The 17,581-nt window shown below is 36.7% G+C and overlaps 1 protein-coding gene across 4 annotated transcripts in view; it reads left to right on the forward strand.

Annotated features, from left to right (window-relative positions):
- LOC106054127 (uncharacterized) overlaps positions 1-17,581 on the forward strand; it is a 426,772-nt gene that overhangs the window by 197,717 nt on the left and 211,474 nt on the right. Inside the window, exon 1 of one of the 4 annotated variants that reach the window (XM_056025644.1) lies at positions 6,385-6,854. The exons of 2 other annotated variants lie outside the window; for them this stretch is intronic. The gene's annotated coding sequence lies outside the window, so the exon portion shown is untranslated. Of the gene's footprint in view, positions 1-6,384; positions 6,855-17,581 lie in introns of those variants that run through there. One more of the 4 variants, XM_056025643.1, reaches the window with a different exon arrangement.

The raw sequence follows: 17,581 nt of genomic DNA on the forward strand, positions 1-17,581 counted from the left end.
TATCTAGAAGACTATCTCATTAGAAGTTTATATCTTCACAGTGGATTTATACATTCAATTAACTAGGATTTGTTTTTTCGTGGGGAGGGGGGAATTGTTAAAAACATGTTTTTTTTTTTCAATATATCATATTATTATTTAACATTAAGAAACTGGAACAGACACAAAATAGAGCAGTGAGATTCATAACTAACGAATTATTCACATTTGACTAGAGTAACACCTTTAGTAAAATCACTAAATTTAGAAAGCCTTCAGGACAGAAGACGAAAAAGTAAAGTTGCAATCATACATAAAACACTGAACCATAATCTTCTAATACAAAAATAAAATTTAATAAAATACTTAGAAAGACACAAAGGGAAAGGTACACTCCTCGTTCCATAAGCTAGGACAAATTTGTACACAAATGCTCCTTCTTCCCTAGTGCTATTAGAGCATGGAATGGGTTACCTGAACTAGCCAGGAAAACCAGTGACTTGGCAGAATTTAGAATCTAAGTCATTGGTTAATATGCATGACTGAATGCATGACGCATAGGACGTAATCATCTTCTTTTTTGAAGTAACGTCTGTATTATATAAGATATATTAACAAGAGTAAAATAATGACTCTTACTAGCAGTGATCTGATTCCTACAGGAGCAAGTATCCTTTTATTTTTTTTTTTGGTAATCTATGTTATTTGTTTATTGGTTACAGTGACAATTTAGTTGATTGAAATTCGTATATGGATTTAAAATTGAAATACTCAAGACGGCTTGAAAAAAAAAACACCTTTGGCACCACCCCCCCTGTCATGACGTTGTGAGCCGCGTTGTAAGATACGAGGGTTTGTGAGCATACTACTTCTGCGCAATATTTCAATGTCAAACTTTCTCTAGAGCTCTTTACTCTGTTAGTGTGACTTGTAGGTATACTAAACCATCAGTGTGACGAACATAGAACACTGGAAAGGTTTAAGTCTCTCTTCTTGACGTGATAGATACTTAATCTATCCATCAGGATGTTAGCAAGACCTTCGAAGATGGCTAGTTAGGACATTAAAAGAGGATCCAAAGGATGTGTTGGTTTTTTTGGGTGTCTGTAAAGCTGCTTAAAATTTAGAAAACAGACAACACCAAATAAAGTTAAACTTTTAGCCAAATAAAGTTAAACTTCTAGCCAAATAAAGTTAAACTTCTAGCCAAATAAAGTTAAACTTGTAACCAAATAAAGTTAAACTTCTAACCAAATAAAGTTAAACTTCTAACCAAATAAAGTTGAACTTTAAAGAGGGAGAAAAATAGTACGTAAGAGAAATAAAAATAAAAAAAAGATCGAAAAAGAGAGAGAGAGAGAAAGAAAGAGAGAGAAAAGAAAGAAGGGGAAAGAAAGAAAAAATGAAAGATAGAGAGAAAGAGAAGAACAACAATAAAATATAAACAAATAAGAACAAAAGAGAACAGAAGGAAATAGAGAGAAAGAGAATGTAGAGCTATATATGCAAATGAGCTCCAGTATTGCTCCCCCGTTGTATAAAAATCCCATCCTCTTTATAGTATCACCATTTAGTCTTCCCATCGACCATTTTGTCTTTGTTCCTAGCCCAATGGACTGAGAGGTTAACTCAAAGGCGGCTGTTTTTTTATGTGCTATTTGGACCCAGCCCAATCAAAATCTGTGAACTGATAGACTTGCAACTAGCATAGAGAAAATTAGCTGTTATATTATTTCATGCTTTTAAATATATATATATATTTGCTAAAGTACAAACAATTTTTTTATGTATAATCAAAGAAATATTCAAACACGTTCCGCCAGTTTTAAAACTACAAAATATGTTCCCTTAGAGTCCCCATTCTCAACAGTTTGAGGAGTCTAAATGTATTTCTGTAATCATTTATGGATGCATCACATGTATCCATAGTATTTTATCCTTTTTTTTTTAAAGTATCCATAGTATGTCTTAAATTCACAGAAGACGCTCTACCTTTAATTCCTCCGTAGAAGCACAAATTGTGGAACTTTTAGCTATGACGTAACTAATTATGTCCCTTTGAAGTGGAGAATAAAGACATTCAATTAGAAATAGTGAGCTTGATGTTAAATGTTACCTAGTTAAATGTTTAATGTGACGTAGTTCAATGTTTAATGTGACCTAGTTAGATGTTTAATCTAACTTATTGTGTGTATATAGTAAAGTAAAGTTCCCTTTCAGACCTTGTGGTCTATAGGGCAGATGATGTAAAGGTCATCTGTTTCTGTCGCCTACGGTTAACGAGGGTGTCATGTGGCCAGCACAACGCCCAACAGCCTTTACTTTTTCCCAACTAATGTCAGGTACCCATTAGAGCTGGGTGGACTCAGACGCGCCCGTAGGTCCCAAAATTAAAAATCCCAGCCTTCACTAGGATTGGAACCTCGGATCACGGTACGGAACCCAAGCGCGTTACCACTCAGCCACCGCGCCTCTATTGTGTGTATATAGAGTGTAGTTTTTCCACTTTAAAATTTTAGTCATTTAATGAATGTGGAGAAGTTATTCAGCAATGGTCTCTGTGACCTCACAAAGGTTAAGTAATGGTCTCTGTGACCTCACAAAGGTTGAGTAATGGTCTCTGTGACCTCACAAAGGTTAAGTAATGGTCTCTGTGACCTCACAAAGGTTAAGCAATGGTCTCTGTGACCTCACAAAGGCTAAGCAATGGTCTCTGTGACCTCACAAAGGCTAAGTATGGCTTTGGCTTCTAACATCTTCTTCTTGATGAGATGAACCGTGCAATGGTTTCCAGATCAGGCAGTTCTTTGTATACTTGTAATATCGCAATTGTACCCTAACCCTATACTAATGTGGCACATTGACAAAATCAGTATGTTTAGCCACTTTCTTAGACACTAATTAGGTTAATGTTTGTGTATATGTATGTATGTATGCAAGTATATATGTATGTATGTCTGCCATTCACGGACAACTGTGCCTTAATTGCATCAAACGAAGAAGACCTTCAAAAGAGCCCGCCCTCTCTTCGCCAACGCCTGCAAAAAATGTTGGCCCCATCATGTAGAAAAGACAGAAGTGCTGCACCAACCTCCTCCAAATAAATCTGTCACAGAACCAGACATTCTCATAGATGGCCAGAAAGTAGCAAATGTTAAAAATTGTGTCTATCTGGGAAGCACCATATCAGCAAACGTCAACCTAGATGATGAGGTAGACTTAAGTGTTGCTCGTGCCAGTCCTGCTTTTGGCAGACTTCAAGGACAAGTGCGGAAACGGAGAGGACTCCACATATCCATGAAAGTCTGTAGTGCTGTAGTGCTCCCTTCACCCATATACGCATCAGAATTCTGGACCTTATATTTCCGCCACATCAAAAAACTTAAACTTCTACATTTAAAAAGATTTAATGACTCAAATTCAGCTATATACTTACAATACACTCTAGGTTTGTTGTCTGAAGAGGATTTTTTTTTCTTTTCTATATTTTTGTGAACACAAGAGTTTACATTCTAAAGGCAAGGTCACTATTTTTTTTTTCTCTCGTTAATATTGTTTAGAAATTTATCAGTGATGATTGGTTGATATGGTAACTCACTCTGATTAGATTAAAAAAAAAAACTTGGGAAAAGTGTGTGCTACTTTTATGGTTGCCATGGTAACGGCCCCCAACAAAAACTTTGACACTAATTGACAAAAAAATGACGTTTTCCTTTTGAGGTAGCAAACATGAGACTAATGTATGATTTTTCCAAGATTTAACAGTACAAAATAGTATACATACTTTTTTGAAGAAAATATATATATATTTCTAACACAATAAAATCATTTTTTTAATTGATAATTTTGATGAATAGCTTCTACTAGTAAAACTGAAAATATCCAAACGTGCCCTATTACCTGCATTGCACACCAAACAGTGGATACTTCGGGGACAGCCTTTGAAGTTTGTCCGATAACACAAACTCTCTTTCTCAATTTTTTAAATATTAAATTAAGATAGTATTTTGACAATTTCGTACTATTTGCAAACGTTCTGGACTGTAGCCACGATGGTTCCGGGTTCGAATTCTGCCTGTTGCCATTCCCTGTCGACCTTCAACAGGCTTGTTTAAGGATGTAGTATTCGTTTGTGAATGAACGTCTAAGAACTCTCAAAACATTTGCCTCTTTTTTTACAAAGCTTGTATCAACTCTCTGACTGTCTGGTAAAAAGTTGAAATATATTTGTTCTCCCACTTCCCATTCTCGGATCAAGTTAAAACTTAGCACAATTACTCATTGTATCTGACAAAACACGAATCAATCAAAACATTTTAACCAATTAGTTTATTAATTATTGGGGATTAAATATTTTGTTTGATTTCGAATTATTCCAATTGCTACTTAAGGAGAGAATGGGATGTATTAGGTTTTGACACGTTTTATCTCCCATTCTTGGATCAAATTGAAATTTTGCACAATTATTCATTGTCGATGACATTACACGTATCAATCCAAAAATTAACCAATTAGTTAATCAATTTGTACTAATGAATTAACTTTGTTTTATCTCGTAGAAAGGAAACCTAACTCTGCCATTTTCAGATAAATGGCAGTAATTAGCGGTTTTTTCCTTTGATCTTTTAAAAAAAATAATTCTTGTTATTCTTTTTTCAACGATTCTTGGACAAAAAACAAAACAGCAATTCTTCTAGAGTTTCTCTAATACATTTTCAAAGGTGTTCCGAAGAACAAAACTCCGAACAAACATCTATTATGTCTAGACATTTTTTCTTGATGTTTCGCTAAACACAACAAAGCTGGGGAAACGTTTCAGAGAAGCTCATCTTTGAACCTAGCACCCAGAAACAAGTCGGAAAAACAAAACCCGTAACATAGACACGAAGGTCACACGCTTTGTTAGGTCCGTCAGTCACAACAGACCCTCTTCGATGTCTCTCTCCCCATAAACGCACACACACACACACGCACGCGCACACACACACACACATGCACACGCAGCAATACCTTTACTTTAGAAAGTTAAAGTGAAATAATTTGAAGCTTGAAAGCTCATACATTCCCTCTGCTGTTGTATGCCACTCATTGCACAACCATATATCAGTAACATATTTCACTAAGTTATTTACATAATGTTTAATTACATATCTAGTACGGTAACACCGAAAACATATTTTACAAAAGTATTTAACTGACGTAGTGCACTAGTCTACTTCACCTAAGTAATTCACTAACATATATCACCAGCATATTTCACTAACATATTTCACTAACATATTTCACTAACGTATTTCACTAACATATTTTACTAACGTATTTCACTAACATATTTCACTAACGTATTTCACTAACATATTTCTCTAACATATTTCTCTAACATATTTCTCTAACATATTTCTCTAACATATTTCTCTAACATATTTCTCTAACATATTTCTCTAACATATTTCTCTAACATATTTCACTAAGTTGAGTAAAAGTATTTCAATGATCAATCATATCTTGCCTATTATAACTAACAGGTTGCTTCTTCTTTCCTAGTGTCATTAGAGTATGGGACGGGTTGCCTGATACCAGGAAAGTAAATGACTTAGCAGAATTTCAGTTTCCAATCAACATGCATGACTAGATTAACGCATGAATACGCATAGTGTTAATTAAGACGGCGTCTTCAATTCCGAAGATTAAGGACGAGTGCAGTATATTAAATGACCTCGTAAAACCAGTTGCGACATACATATTTTGCCAAAGTTAATGCAGACAAAGCGGTTGTCCTCCTATGTTCTATTTAAGTTTTCTTTTCGTCTGCGCCTGTCTTCAGTGAGTGCTCTTCTTTCATTAGTGATTATTGAGTGAAATCTAGAAAAGAAAGATGATGTGTTCATATCTAGCTTTGGACTTAGCGACCCCGGGGTAAAGTACCCACATTATTTTAGTTTTGTGACTTCAAATGCTATTTTGACATAGTAACGCCAGTCAGTAAATCACTCAAAGTAACACCAAGGCAGCTAGCACAAAGACATTGTGACGGATGCAACGTCGAGGGCATATTTTATGCGACATTTTAATAACTTCTGATCTCTAGTGGCCCTTCTGCTGTCGTCTTATGTCGTGTGACTCATAGGGCTCTATCATCATGTTGATATCACCCATTAAAGCTACAGTTTGATAAGCTATAATTGTCATTAGTGGGTTCATTCTTTACTTGTTGGCCATATAAACATTGTTTTGTTTCCTTTGAGAATTTCTCAAACATTGCTTATATGATATTGATATTTGTTTTATTCAAATTTGACAGATATGGAACACCGTACATTTTCAACCTCCGTCCGCCCAGCGCATTGTTCGACTACTTTGTGATTATCAGACCATAGTATCGCTTCCCTCCCTTGTCCTGTTCAAGTGTGTAGAGAGAAAATGAATCGCTTCTCTCCCTTGTCCCAGTGCCTGGGTCATACATGTCCACTTCTTTTTTTTTTCCTCTAGGATAATCACAACAGTGACAATGTCCTTACGATGGAGACCCTTGTGTTATTCTGATGGAGTTAATTAAGTCTTTTCGTTTTTTTTTTTTGTTTTTTTTTTCAAAGTTATCATTTCTTGGATACCTGCTAATTTAGTTGTTTTTTTTCCTGTACTGAGTTATATGAGATTCTCTGGTGATAAGATTGTTTTATGTTTTGTGTTGAAATAATTAACAAAACAAACAAACCAGGAAAGCTTTTATTCGTGTTGCCAAATTATTATTTTTTTGAATTCAAGGAAGTAGATTCTAGACCTCTACATCTAAGATATTCAGGTATATTTCCAAGCGTGCGGTTGTGTTTTGGACATGTAATCAGATCTATCGACTCAAAGGTAACGAACAAATGGTACTAATTTTTTTCCCTTCTTTTAAATAGATCATTAATAATAGAGATATCTAGATCTTGTTCATGAATGATCTAGTCTAATTCTGCTGTAGATTCCAGTTCTGTAGTTCGTAACTTTTTTTTTAGAACAGGCTTGAAACTTAATAGTGGCCAAACTAGCAAGATCTAGACAAAATGTGTGTAAAATAAATAATACGAAAAAGAGGGTAACTTTAGATCTAGATCTAATCTCTACTCTAATGACTGCGTGAACCTGCGTGGACCTGCCAACAGGTGCCCACTGTGCCCGATGAACTTACCTGTGTGGCTTGCGAGATGAATGCTCGTATAAAAACCGAAGCTGACATATTCAATGCATTAAGTGTCTAATTGGGAGGAGGCTTTATCATCCCTCTTCTGTAGACAGTTTACATGCCGTTCTTGCACTGGTAATAACTGGACTTGAAGCCTATACATGCCAGCGTTTCTCAACTGGTGGGGCAGGCATCTTTGAGGACCGCGAATGCGGTAAAAAAATTTTTTTTTTTTTTAAGAAACAATACAACTCTTTTTATTTGCAACCTAGTTACAAATTCCTATTGAAATATTGACTCCGTAAAACGACATTATTAGCAGTTTTACACACACACAAAAAAAGAGATTTTTTCATCTTGTTTCACCTTACAGTTGGACCATTTATACCACTCAACAAAGAGCCGCCTGCAACTAGATCACTCTAAAAAAATTCCTTACGTAATAAATTGTAATATATTTCGGCTAATGCGGTTATACCTGCTTTTATTGGTGAGTTAGGACGAAGGAGTTTACACCTCGAGCCGTATCCTAGATCTGGGGACTTCTTTTCGTGATCAAAACTTCAAGTTAATTTTTTAAGACGATCAAGTGTGCTGTATGTGTCTCTTACTTCAGTATCAAGCGTGCTCTATGTGTCTCTTACTTCAGTATCAAACGTGCTCTATGTGTCTCTTACTTCAGTATCAAACGTGCTCTATGTGTCTCTTACTTTAGTATCAAGCGTGCTCTATGTGTCTCTTACTTCAGTATCAAGCGTGCTCTATGTGTCTCTTACTTCAGTATCAAGCGTGCTCTATGTGTCTCTTACTTCAGTATCATGCGTGCTCTATGTGTCTCTTACTTCAGTATCAAGCGTGCTCTATGTGTCTCTTACTTCAGTATCAAGTGTGCTATATGTGTCTCTTACTTCAGTATCATGTGTGCTCTATGTGTCTCTTACTTCAGTATCAAGCGTGCTCTATGTGTCTCTTACTTCAGTATCAAGCGTGCTTTATGTGTCTCTTACTTCAGTATCAAGCGTGCTCTATGTGTCTCTTACTTCAGTATCAAGCGTGCTCTATGTGTCTCTTACTTCAGCATTATGTGTGCTCTATGTGTCTCTTACTTCAGTATCAAGCGTGCTCTATGTGTCTCTTACTTCAGTATCAAGCGTGCTATATGTGTCTCTTACTTCAGTATCAAGCGTGCTCTATGTGCCTCTTACTTCAGTATCAAGCGTGCTCTATGTGTCTCTTACTTCAGTATCAAGCGTGCTATATGTGTCTCTTACTTCAGTATCAAGCGTGCTATATGTGTCTCTTACTTCAGTATCAGCACATATTGCCCTCTTTTTTAAGTATTAGAATGTATTTGACCTGCCATTGGTTTAGTAGAAGTGTGCGCTAAAGACGCCAGGAAAATGCGTTGCTGCAGTTTTAAATGCAGGAAACAGTTCATTGCAGGGTTTCCACCCTGACCTCCTCGGCTGGAGCTTACATCGCTCCTCCAGTCTCTGTACTTGGTTAAAATGGAGGTGGCGGGCGTATATTTTAGTTTTCTGGAATGGGGAACGTCACCATTAAAAGCTAGAGAACCACTGACGTAAGCGAACGAATTGTAGAGAAAAGTCAAACAACTGCAAACAATTACGAGGGCACTTTCATTGAAATGTTGATGTGACGTTTCTCATGTGCTTATGCTGAAAATACGATTGTTAGGACAAAAGCATGTAAGCGTTTAGAGGAATGAATGCAATTAGACAGGTTGCAATTAAGCGGGTTCCACTGTATACCACAAATGTGCTTAAATGACGCAGCGGGTAATCGGGATAGCCCATCAAGCGCGTGCAGACAGCTCGTTCAGTTACTCATCTTCTGGACTCAAAGAAGTCCACCATTCCTAAAAATAAAAGGGTATCCACGGATGCTGTATTGATCGAACTATTTAGACAAAAGATTATCAATATTTATTTACGAAAATAAATTAATAAAAATATCTCTATATATATAGTTCTCTTCATGGCTCAAGAGTTTTGACACCACGTAAGGGAAAGATCACTCTTTTATTTCTTCAAGTCGGACGGACGAGAGTTACCCTACAAAAAAAAAGAGGAGGGGGGGGGGGAAACAAGTAGTATTCACCGTCACAAAATAGCACGGCCGGATTTAACTGTTATGACCAAGAAGTCATGGAAAGATCACACTTTTTTATTTCCATCCCACGTAGTTTTAGCGGCGAAAAAAAGAGGGGGGGGGGGAGGAGAATAAGTAATCTACTCTGTATTCACCCGTCACTAAATAGCAGGGCCAAACTCAATCGTTGTGTGGCCCTATGCGAAACGGATTTCGAGGGGCAAAGTTTGGGTAGGGATACGATAATAAGTGAAAATTAAGAATGTGTATTAGAAAATAAATTCGTCTTTGCATTTATTCATTCTTTACTACGTACAGAATTACTTTACGAGCCTTGTGTCTAGCAAAGTCATACAGTATATCATAAAAATTCTATTTCTTACATAGATCACGCTCAAAAGCAAGAATTACCAAATGTTTCAATATATCTACGAGAATTGTTGACCTCAAGTAATTCTTTATTAGTTTGAGGCTCGAGAAGCTTCTTTCACTAGATTCCACTATTACGGGTATTGCATAATGCCGTTTTTTATTTCATCTAGCGTAGGATTGGCATTTTCCCATATTGAATGACACCCCATAAAGACATTTTTTTGTCTATATATTTCAGGAGATTTGTACGAGTTTTCCAAAAGTTTTAATAATTTCCGGAGATTTCAAGGACTTTTTCATATTTTGATATTTCAGGAGATTTCAAGGAGCTCCTGGTAAATCAGGAGGCTGCGGGAATTCTGTTATAAGTTATAAAATGGTTTAATTTTATAATTTACACCTAGAATTAGCGTGGGTCCTTTGAAAGTGCGGGTCCCATTGCGGTCGCATAAGTTGCATATGCCTAAAGCCGGCCCTGCAAAATAACGGCGTATGCTACGCCGTGGGTCGACTAGTATAATTAAAATTGGACAAATCTTTTCTTTTCTGTCAGACTGGACTGTGACACGTGAATTGGATGTCTAGACACCAGACGTACGTGTCACGGGAAGCCTCCTTTTCACTTGTAATAATTATGGTTACGGTCTAGTGAAAGTGGGAAATGGCTAAAGCTAAAAGGAATGCTGCGACCATGGCGCTGGGTTTTATATGCAGTATGTACTTAGTACAACCAAGTTAAAACTATACAAAGTAAAGATGAAATTTGCTTGATAATAATAAGTATACGGTAGTTTAGTTTTAGTTCACATTTGACTAGAGTAACACCTTTAGTAAAATCACTAAATTTAGAAAGCCATCAGGAGAGAAGACTCAAAAGTAAAGTAGCAATTATACATAAAACACTGAACCATAATCTTCAAATACACAAAAAAAAACATAATAAAATACTCAGAAAGACACAAAGATCATGGATATTTATCGTTCCATATGCAAGGACAAATTTGTACAAATACTCCTTCTTCCTTAGTGCTAGAGCAAGGAATGGGTTGCCTGAGCTAGCCAGGAAAACCAGTGACTTGGCAGAACTTAGGTCTAAATGCATGACGCATAGGACGTAATCATCTTCTTTTTTGAAGAAACGTCTGTATTATCTAATATATAAAGCAGAAAGTAAGGCGTATGTATGTATGTATGTATGTATTTATGTATGTATGTATGTATGTATATATGTATGTATGTATGTCTCGCATAGAAATCAAAACCATTAGACCAATCTTGATGAAACTTGGCATAACTAAAAATAGACCAAAGGTACCTAATTGTATTTCTTTAAAAAAAAAACGAAACTTTTTAACAATTTGGGTAAACCCATTTTCACTCTACTTTTGATCTCGTGGCAAAAGAAAAAAAATGTGAAGGGAACATTCTCCATGCTTACAATAGATCTAAATTCAAAACCAGTAAATCAGTAATACCAAAACTAAGGCCCGCAGGCAGCGGGTCATATCCGGCTAGTATAAGATAAGATAAGAAATAAAATTAAAAAAAAATAATGAAAACAAAGTCAACATAAACCGGTGTTTCCAGTACTTTTTATTTAACGGAACATTTTGCGAATTATCCGTTTAGCTTTAAAACAGAGGCGTAGTGAGAACAACGTGCCCCCGGGACAAGATGGCACCCGCCGCCCCCATTTTCCTGGGAACATCTCGTAGAAATATGTAATGTTAATTAAATAAAGAGTATTTAATAATAATATACTACTACCAAACTTAGAATTTAGCTGAAATATCTACAATAACTTTATGGCGCCTCTCTGCGTGTGGCGCCCAACTGAGGGTGGCGCCCGGGGCATCGTGCCCCCTTTCCCTCTTCACTACGCCTCCTAACATTGTACTGAACACGTTTATGCTTTATAATGAGTACAGGACGAACTGATAACCAATTTAATATAACATTTAATATATTAATATTATGTACAACGTGCGATACAAATAAATTATGCGACATATGTAGAAGTAATAAAATAAAGAATCTTAAAACGTTGGACCTTCCACAACATCTTTCACAGACTAGTCCGGTCAATACGGGCCCACATTTCATCATTAATCCCTAATTTTGTCAGATACAATAACATCGAGCCAAAATCTAGCTCCAGTACATGGCTAAGTTTCAGCCACCATCACTGGTTTCCGGTAGAAACGCGAGAGAAGTCCTTCCAATATAGCTCTACAAAACTATAGTAGCGAGAGAACTGTAGTAACGTAACATAATGACCCTAAACAAAGGGTCAACTAACAGCACCACAAAAAGAGAGAATAACCACCTAGAGCCACACAACAAAAAAATTCACAGTGAGAAAGAGTCACTCTATTTGTGCACAGACCCCGCAACGAAGTTGAGTTCTAAGATGTCATTGAAGAGCTCGAAGACGAAATATTGGTAATCTAAATTTTAATATTTTGCGAGCCTTCAAATTTGTTTCTTTGTTGCATCATAATCCTGATTCTCTCCCCCTCCCAAATTATATTATCACTAGCTTTACCTTTACTTATCCGTTAGTCTGTTGGGGCGTCATGCAAGATTTGTTGACTGTCTTTCTCCATTCCTATCTGTTTAATGCTATAGTTAAAACCTCTTTCAATATCAGGCCCGTCTATTCTTTTATGTTGTCTGCCATCGCTTTCTCTGTCTGCCTCTTCTTCTTTTTCCTGGTGCTGTTCCCTGGAGGAAGGTCTCCCTCCCCGAAAACCTTGTAATATGGTTATAGATTTTTAGCTTGCGTTTTTTTTTTTATTTTTTTACGATAGTTAGCAGATCATCATGGGGTCCAATCATTAGCCTACGCTTTTGTAAATACATCGAAGTAAGCAGTGATTCTGTTCAGTTCTAGATCAGTTCAAAGTTGATAGTTATGTTAGAGCTGGGTTTATCCGATATCGAGAAGAGTGTATAAAATCAATTTTTTGCAAATCTAATAACTCCGTCTGTCTGGATGGAATATTGTACACGTTATTTCTCCCACTTCCCATTCACGGATCAAGTCGAAACTTTTCACAATTATTTCATTGTCGATGACAGCACGAGAATCAATAAAAATTAATTAATTTTCTTTATTTAGAAATGTACTACGCTAAGGGGAGATAAGCTTTATGTGGAGAAGTAGGTCATTCATTTACAATTTTCTATAGACTTTAAAACCAATTTTTATAAGTACTTGAATATTTTTGTGCTTTTTCGTTCTTATAAGTACTTGAATAGATCAGTGGCAAACATGTCGGCCTGCCATCGTGGAGGCTCGAGTTAGACTTAAAACTCAAGCAACTTTGTCTTTTCTTTTTAAATTGCCTCTGCGGTGCTGTAAGGAAAACTTGAAAGAAATTACATGTAAGCCCTACCCTAAAGAGGTCCAACTGGTGACGGGACAGTAGAACATAACACATGCTATAAGCATGAAATGTATGCACATAAACAAGACAAAAAAAAAAACACAAAATATATATATATATATATATTTTTCAATCGCACAATTTTATTGTTGTAATTGGGATTCACCGTTCAAACTTTGCAATCTAAGGGGGCAGATGATAAGGTCATCTGTTTCTATAGCCAACGGTTAACAAGCAGGGTGTCATGTGGCCAGCACAACGACCAACCGCCTTTTACTTTCCCTAAGTAAATTCAGATAGCCATTAGAGTTGGGTGGACTCAAGGGTGCCCTAAAAATTCCGAAATTCAAAAGACCAATCTTCACTGAGATTCGAACCCAGGTTCGGGGAAGCCGAGCGTTTAACCACTCAGCCACAGCGCCCTCTATTGTTCTTCTAGATCTATAAAAACTTATATTCTCGTTCGATTTAAAATAATTAATACGATTTCTATTAAGCTTTATAAAAATTATTTTATTTTCTGCATTTACTTAGGAATTAATTCATTCGTATGTTTACCAGTAAAATTACTTCCAAAGCTTGTGAAAAATTCAGACCGTGAAGCATTCGGTGTCATTTGGATGACTTTAATATAAGTGAAAAAAAAACTTTCTTAAAACAAAGTTATATAAGTGAAAGAACAGCACAATTATATCCATACTACCAGATTTATAGCCCTTTTCTATATTAAAGGAGATTAGTTAATTACCACTAATTGTTTAACTAATTGGTAATTTTTTATCGATTCATGTGTTGTTATTCACAATGTATAGTTCTGCAAGTTTCAACCTGATCCGAGAATGCAATATGGAGAAAAAAAAACGTTTACAATATTTGTACCAGACAGACAGACAAACAGACTGAATTGAGCTTTGCAAAAAAATAAATAAAAAAATAAAAGGCTAAATCAAATACATAGGAATTTCTGTAATATAATGTAACAAATAAAAACTACTGATTAAACGCTAGATCTATACGAAGTCAGTCAAACTATCAAAGCTACAACACTGTGTTCAAAAAAGTGTATTACTTTACTTCGTGGTCGTGACTCAAGACTGGAACGGGGACCTACTTTTAATAGAAAGGGGAAATTCGGAAGCTAAATTCTGAACCACTCAGCCACCGCGCCTCTCCCCTTGGTTACTACGCCATTGGTTCATACTATCCTAGAGTAGAAAATACGATAAGCATGCATATATGTAACCCTGCCGGACCAAGTAAAACAAAGGACGTTTGGGCCACGAGGCCTTCATCAGCTACAAAAACAAAAAAAAAAAAGACAAACAATTAACACAAAATAGGCTTAAGTTAACTTATCTGTCCGATGTTGTTCTTTATCGAGGCAGAAAAAAAAAAGAGCTACGTTGGTGTAAAAGCGCGGGAAATCGGAAGGGGGGCATGTCAGGCAAAGATGAATGGGAAAAGGGGGGTAGTGTTAGTGCCCATCGCATATTAAATAAAAGTGCACTACACCTTTTCCCATTATGAAACGTCCTATGTTTGACTTGGTCCGGCAGGGTTACATATATGCATGTTTATCGTATTTTCTATACAGTCGTTCACCCCTGCAGCAGTAAATCTTTGAGTCTTTTATCCTTGAACTATTACGCCGCTGTGTTTAGATCTATTTTTGTTTCGTTACGTTGGCCGAGTTACTGCAATCTGTTCGTCATTGTCTTGGTGCAACTTTTGGATTATCTAATTCACCGATATCGGGGTGGAGTGGGGCATTCCTATACGTTCAATGCTCGCCTGCAAGATGGCAATGGTTGGCATTGGATCAACATTGACACTGGGGAAACGCTTAACTCCAAGCTGGGTCGTGTTTTTTTTTTTTTTTTTTTGTTTTTGGGGGGGGGGGTAGAGAACATATTTAGTGTGTGTGTGTGTTTGTTTTATGCTTGTATGTGTGTTTGCGTAAAAGTGTGTCAGCAGGGTAGGCGAGGGTATAGACATGTGGCCGAGACCAAGCCAGCTGCCCCTTTCCTTCCCCTGCCCGGTCAGATACGTGAGAACTTTCATTGCGAGCAGGTAAACACCTGGCATTAAGTAGAAGGGAACCCCCGTTCTCAGGTAAACGGGGGATTGTGTCTTTCTTCCACCTGTAGCTCTGATAACATCTTGACTTTTTATCGATCTGCTGCATAATTTTGGAAGTTCTTGTTTGTTTATTTGGCTATACTAAGTGGAATCTCGATACATCGTGAGAGAACGCAAAGGTTGCAGCAAATCTAAGATCTCTAAAGATCCAACGTATTTACTGGACAAAACATTTTTTTTCTTTACTTAATTTGTAAATGAAACAGTATTGACAAATCCGTTTAATCGGACCGTCGGTTAATCCGACCAGCCGCTTTTTCAGCACGAATACTTAAGTACATTCGAATCCGGATAATGCGACCAGACAGCTAATAAACGATCGCGTCCTAATGTGGTCCGAATAACCGGATTTGAAAAATTACATTAAGGGCTTAATAGAGGCTTATAAAGTAGCAATAATTGACTTGATAGTCTATCAAGTTATTTTTGATACTTTACAATCCTCTATCAAGTCATTTATTGCCACGTCACAAGCCTCTATCAAGTCAGTTATTGATACTTCACAAGCCTCTATCTAGTCAATTAATGCTACTTGCTATATATTCTTTCAAATACAACTGAAGCAACTTTAAATTTACTCTATTATCGTATAATTTCGGAACACTATGGCTGACTTCGCCATGTTTTTAGCGGCCCCCGAAAGGGGAAAAGACGCTATTAGTTTTGTGCGAAATTTCTGTCCGTCTGTCCGTCTGTCCGTCCGTCCCGTTTAGATCTCGTAAACTAGAAGAGATATTGAAAATCCGACTTCACAATATTTTAGACCATTCAAAGTTCTGATGCAACGGCTACTTTTTTTTCCCTGAAAGCGAAAATTCTAATTTTTAAAATTAATTATGCAAGCAGTTTTTTATAAGAAAAAGCTAATTAGTATGCATTCTATGTTAGACCTAATTTAATACGAATAGTAATCTTATAAACATCATTTTCGTGAACATTTTTTCTATATTGCGGAATTTTTTTTTTTTTTTTTTTTTTTTGAGGATTCGAATATGAGATTGAGCCTTTTCAAAACAATTAACTTATTTAGTTCGAACCGAGGGTCCCGGGTTTGAATCCTGGGGAAGACTGGGATTTTCAAATTCTGAGTCTACCCAGCTCTAATGGGTACCTGACATTAGTTGGGGAAACGCAAAGGTGGTTGGTAGTTGTGCTGGCTACATGACACCCTCGTTAACCGTAGGCCACAAAACAGATGAACTTTACATCATCTGCCCTATAGACCACAAACTAGTTAGGCCAGGTTCACATCTAACTTTACATTCACTTTCACGTATCCTTTGATCTGCGGGACGGTTGGGGCACTACACAAGATCTGTTAACCTTCTTTCTCCATTCTTATCTCTAATTTGATATAATTTCATTCGGATTTTCTTTCTGAAAATATTGAAGCCTACCTGGGTGGACCACTGGTCGTGCGGTGTACGCGCTGGACTGTCGTTTGGATTTATCGACGATCGAAGGTTCAAACCCTGCCTGCTCCCATCCCCCGTCGTCCTGCGGGAGGTTTGGACTAGGAAGTAAACTATCTTCAACTCTGAAGGATTATCCGAATTATGTAAAACATTTTACTTCGGGGGCCGATTTTGAGTTTGTGTTTCCACACAAACTGTCTTTTGTAACTTGTTTTTTCTAAGTCTAGTCATGCCAAATTTGCATTTATTTATTTTTTTTACTTTGAAAAATTATAACGGTCAATCTCGAGTTTTCCCCATGTGGACAACGAGCGAGTAATTCTTTTCTCATCGATATACATCAATTGTTAAATTTCTAAGAAAATCACAAGAACCATTTTTGAGATCAGCTGTCGAGTATCCTGGATAAAGGCTCATGGATCCAGGTTCCATGAAGGGGTGACTTGAATATGGGGTATTGTGATACGTAAAAGATTTGGAAGCTTACAAATAACAATAAGGACTTGATAGAGAATTAAAATATAGCAATAATGAGCTGATAAAGGTTCAGAAGTAGCAGAAATATGGTATAGCACTAAAGAAGTAAGAAGTAGGAGATGAATAGAAAGGTAGCCAATATAGTCATAGAATAGATAAATAGGTAGCCAAGATAATCAAAGAATAGATAAATAAGGAGCCAAGATAATCAAAGAATGGATAAATAAGGAGCCAAGATAATCAAAGAATGGATAACTAGGTAGCCAAGAAAATCGCAGAATAGATAACTAGTTAGCCAAGAAAATCGCAGAATGGATAAATAGGTAGCCAAGAAAATCACAGAATGGATAACTAAGGAGCCAAGAAATTCAACAACGGATTACTAGGTAGCCAAGAAAATCACAGAATAGATAACTAAGTAGCCAAGAAAATCACAGAACAGATAAATAGGTAGCCAAGATAATCACAGCGTTCCAGTTTCTGTTAAAAAATCATTTTCTCGTGATGAACTGCTATTACCACGCCAGCGC

This window comes from Biomphalaria glabrata, chromosome 4 (genome assembly GCF_947242115.1).
Source record: "Biomphalaria glabrata chromosome 4, xgBioGlab47.1, whole genome shotgun sequence".
Lineage (NCBI taxonomy): Eukaryota > Metazoa > Mollusca > Gastropoda > Planorbidae > Biomphalaria > Biomphalaria glabrata.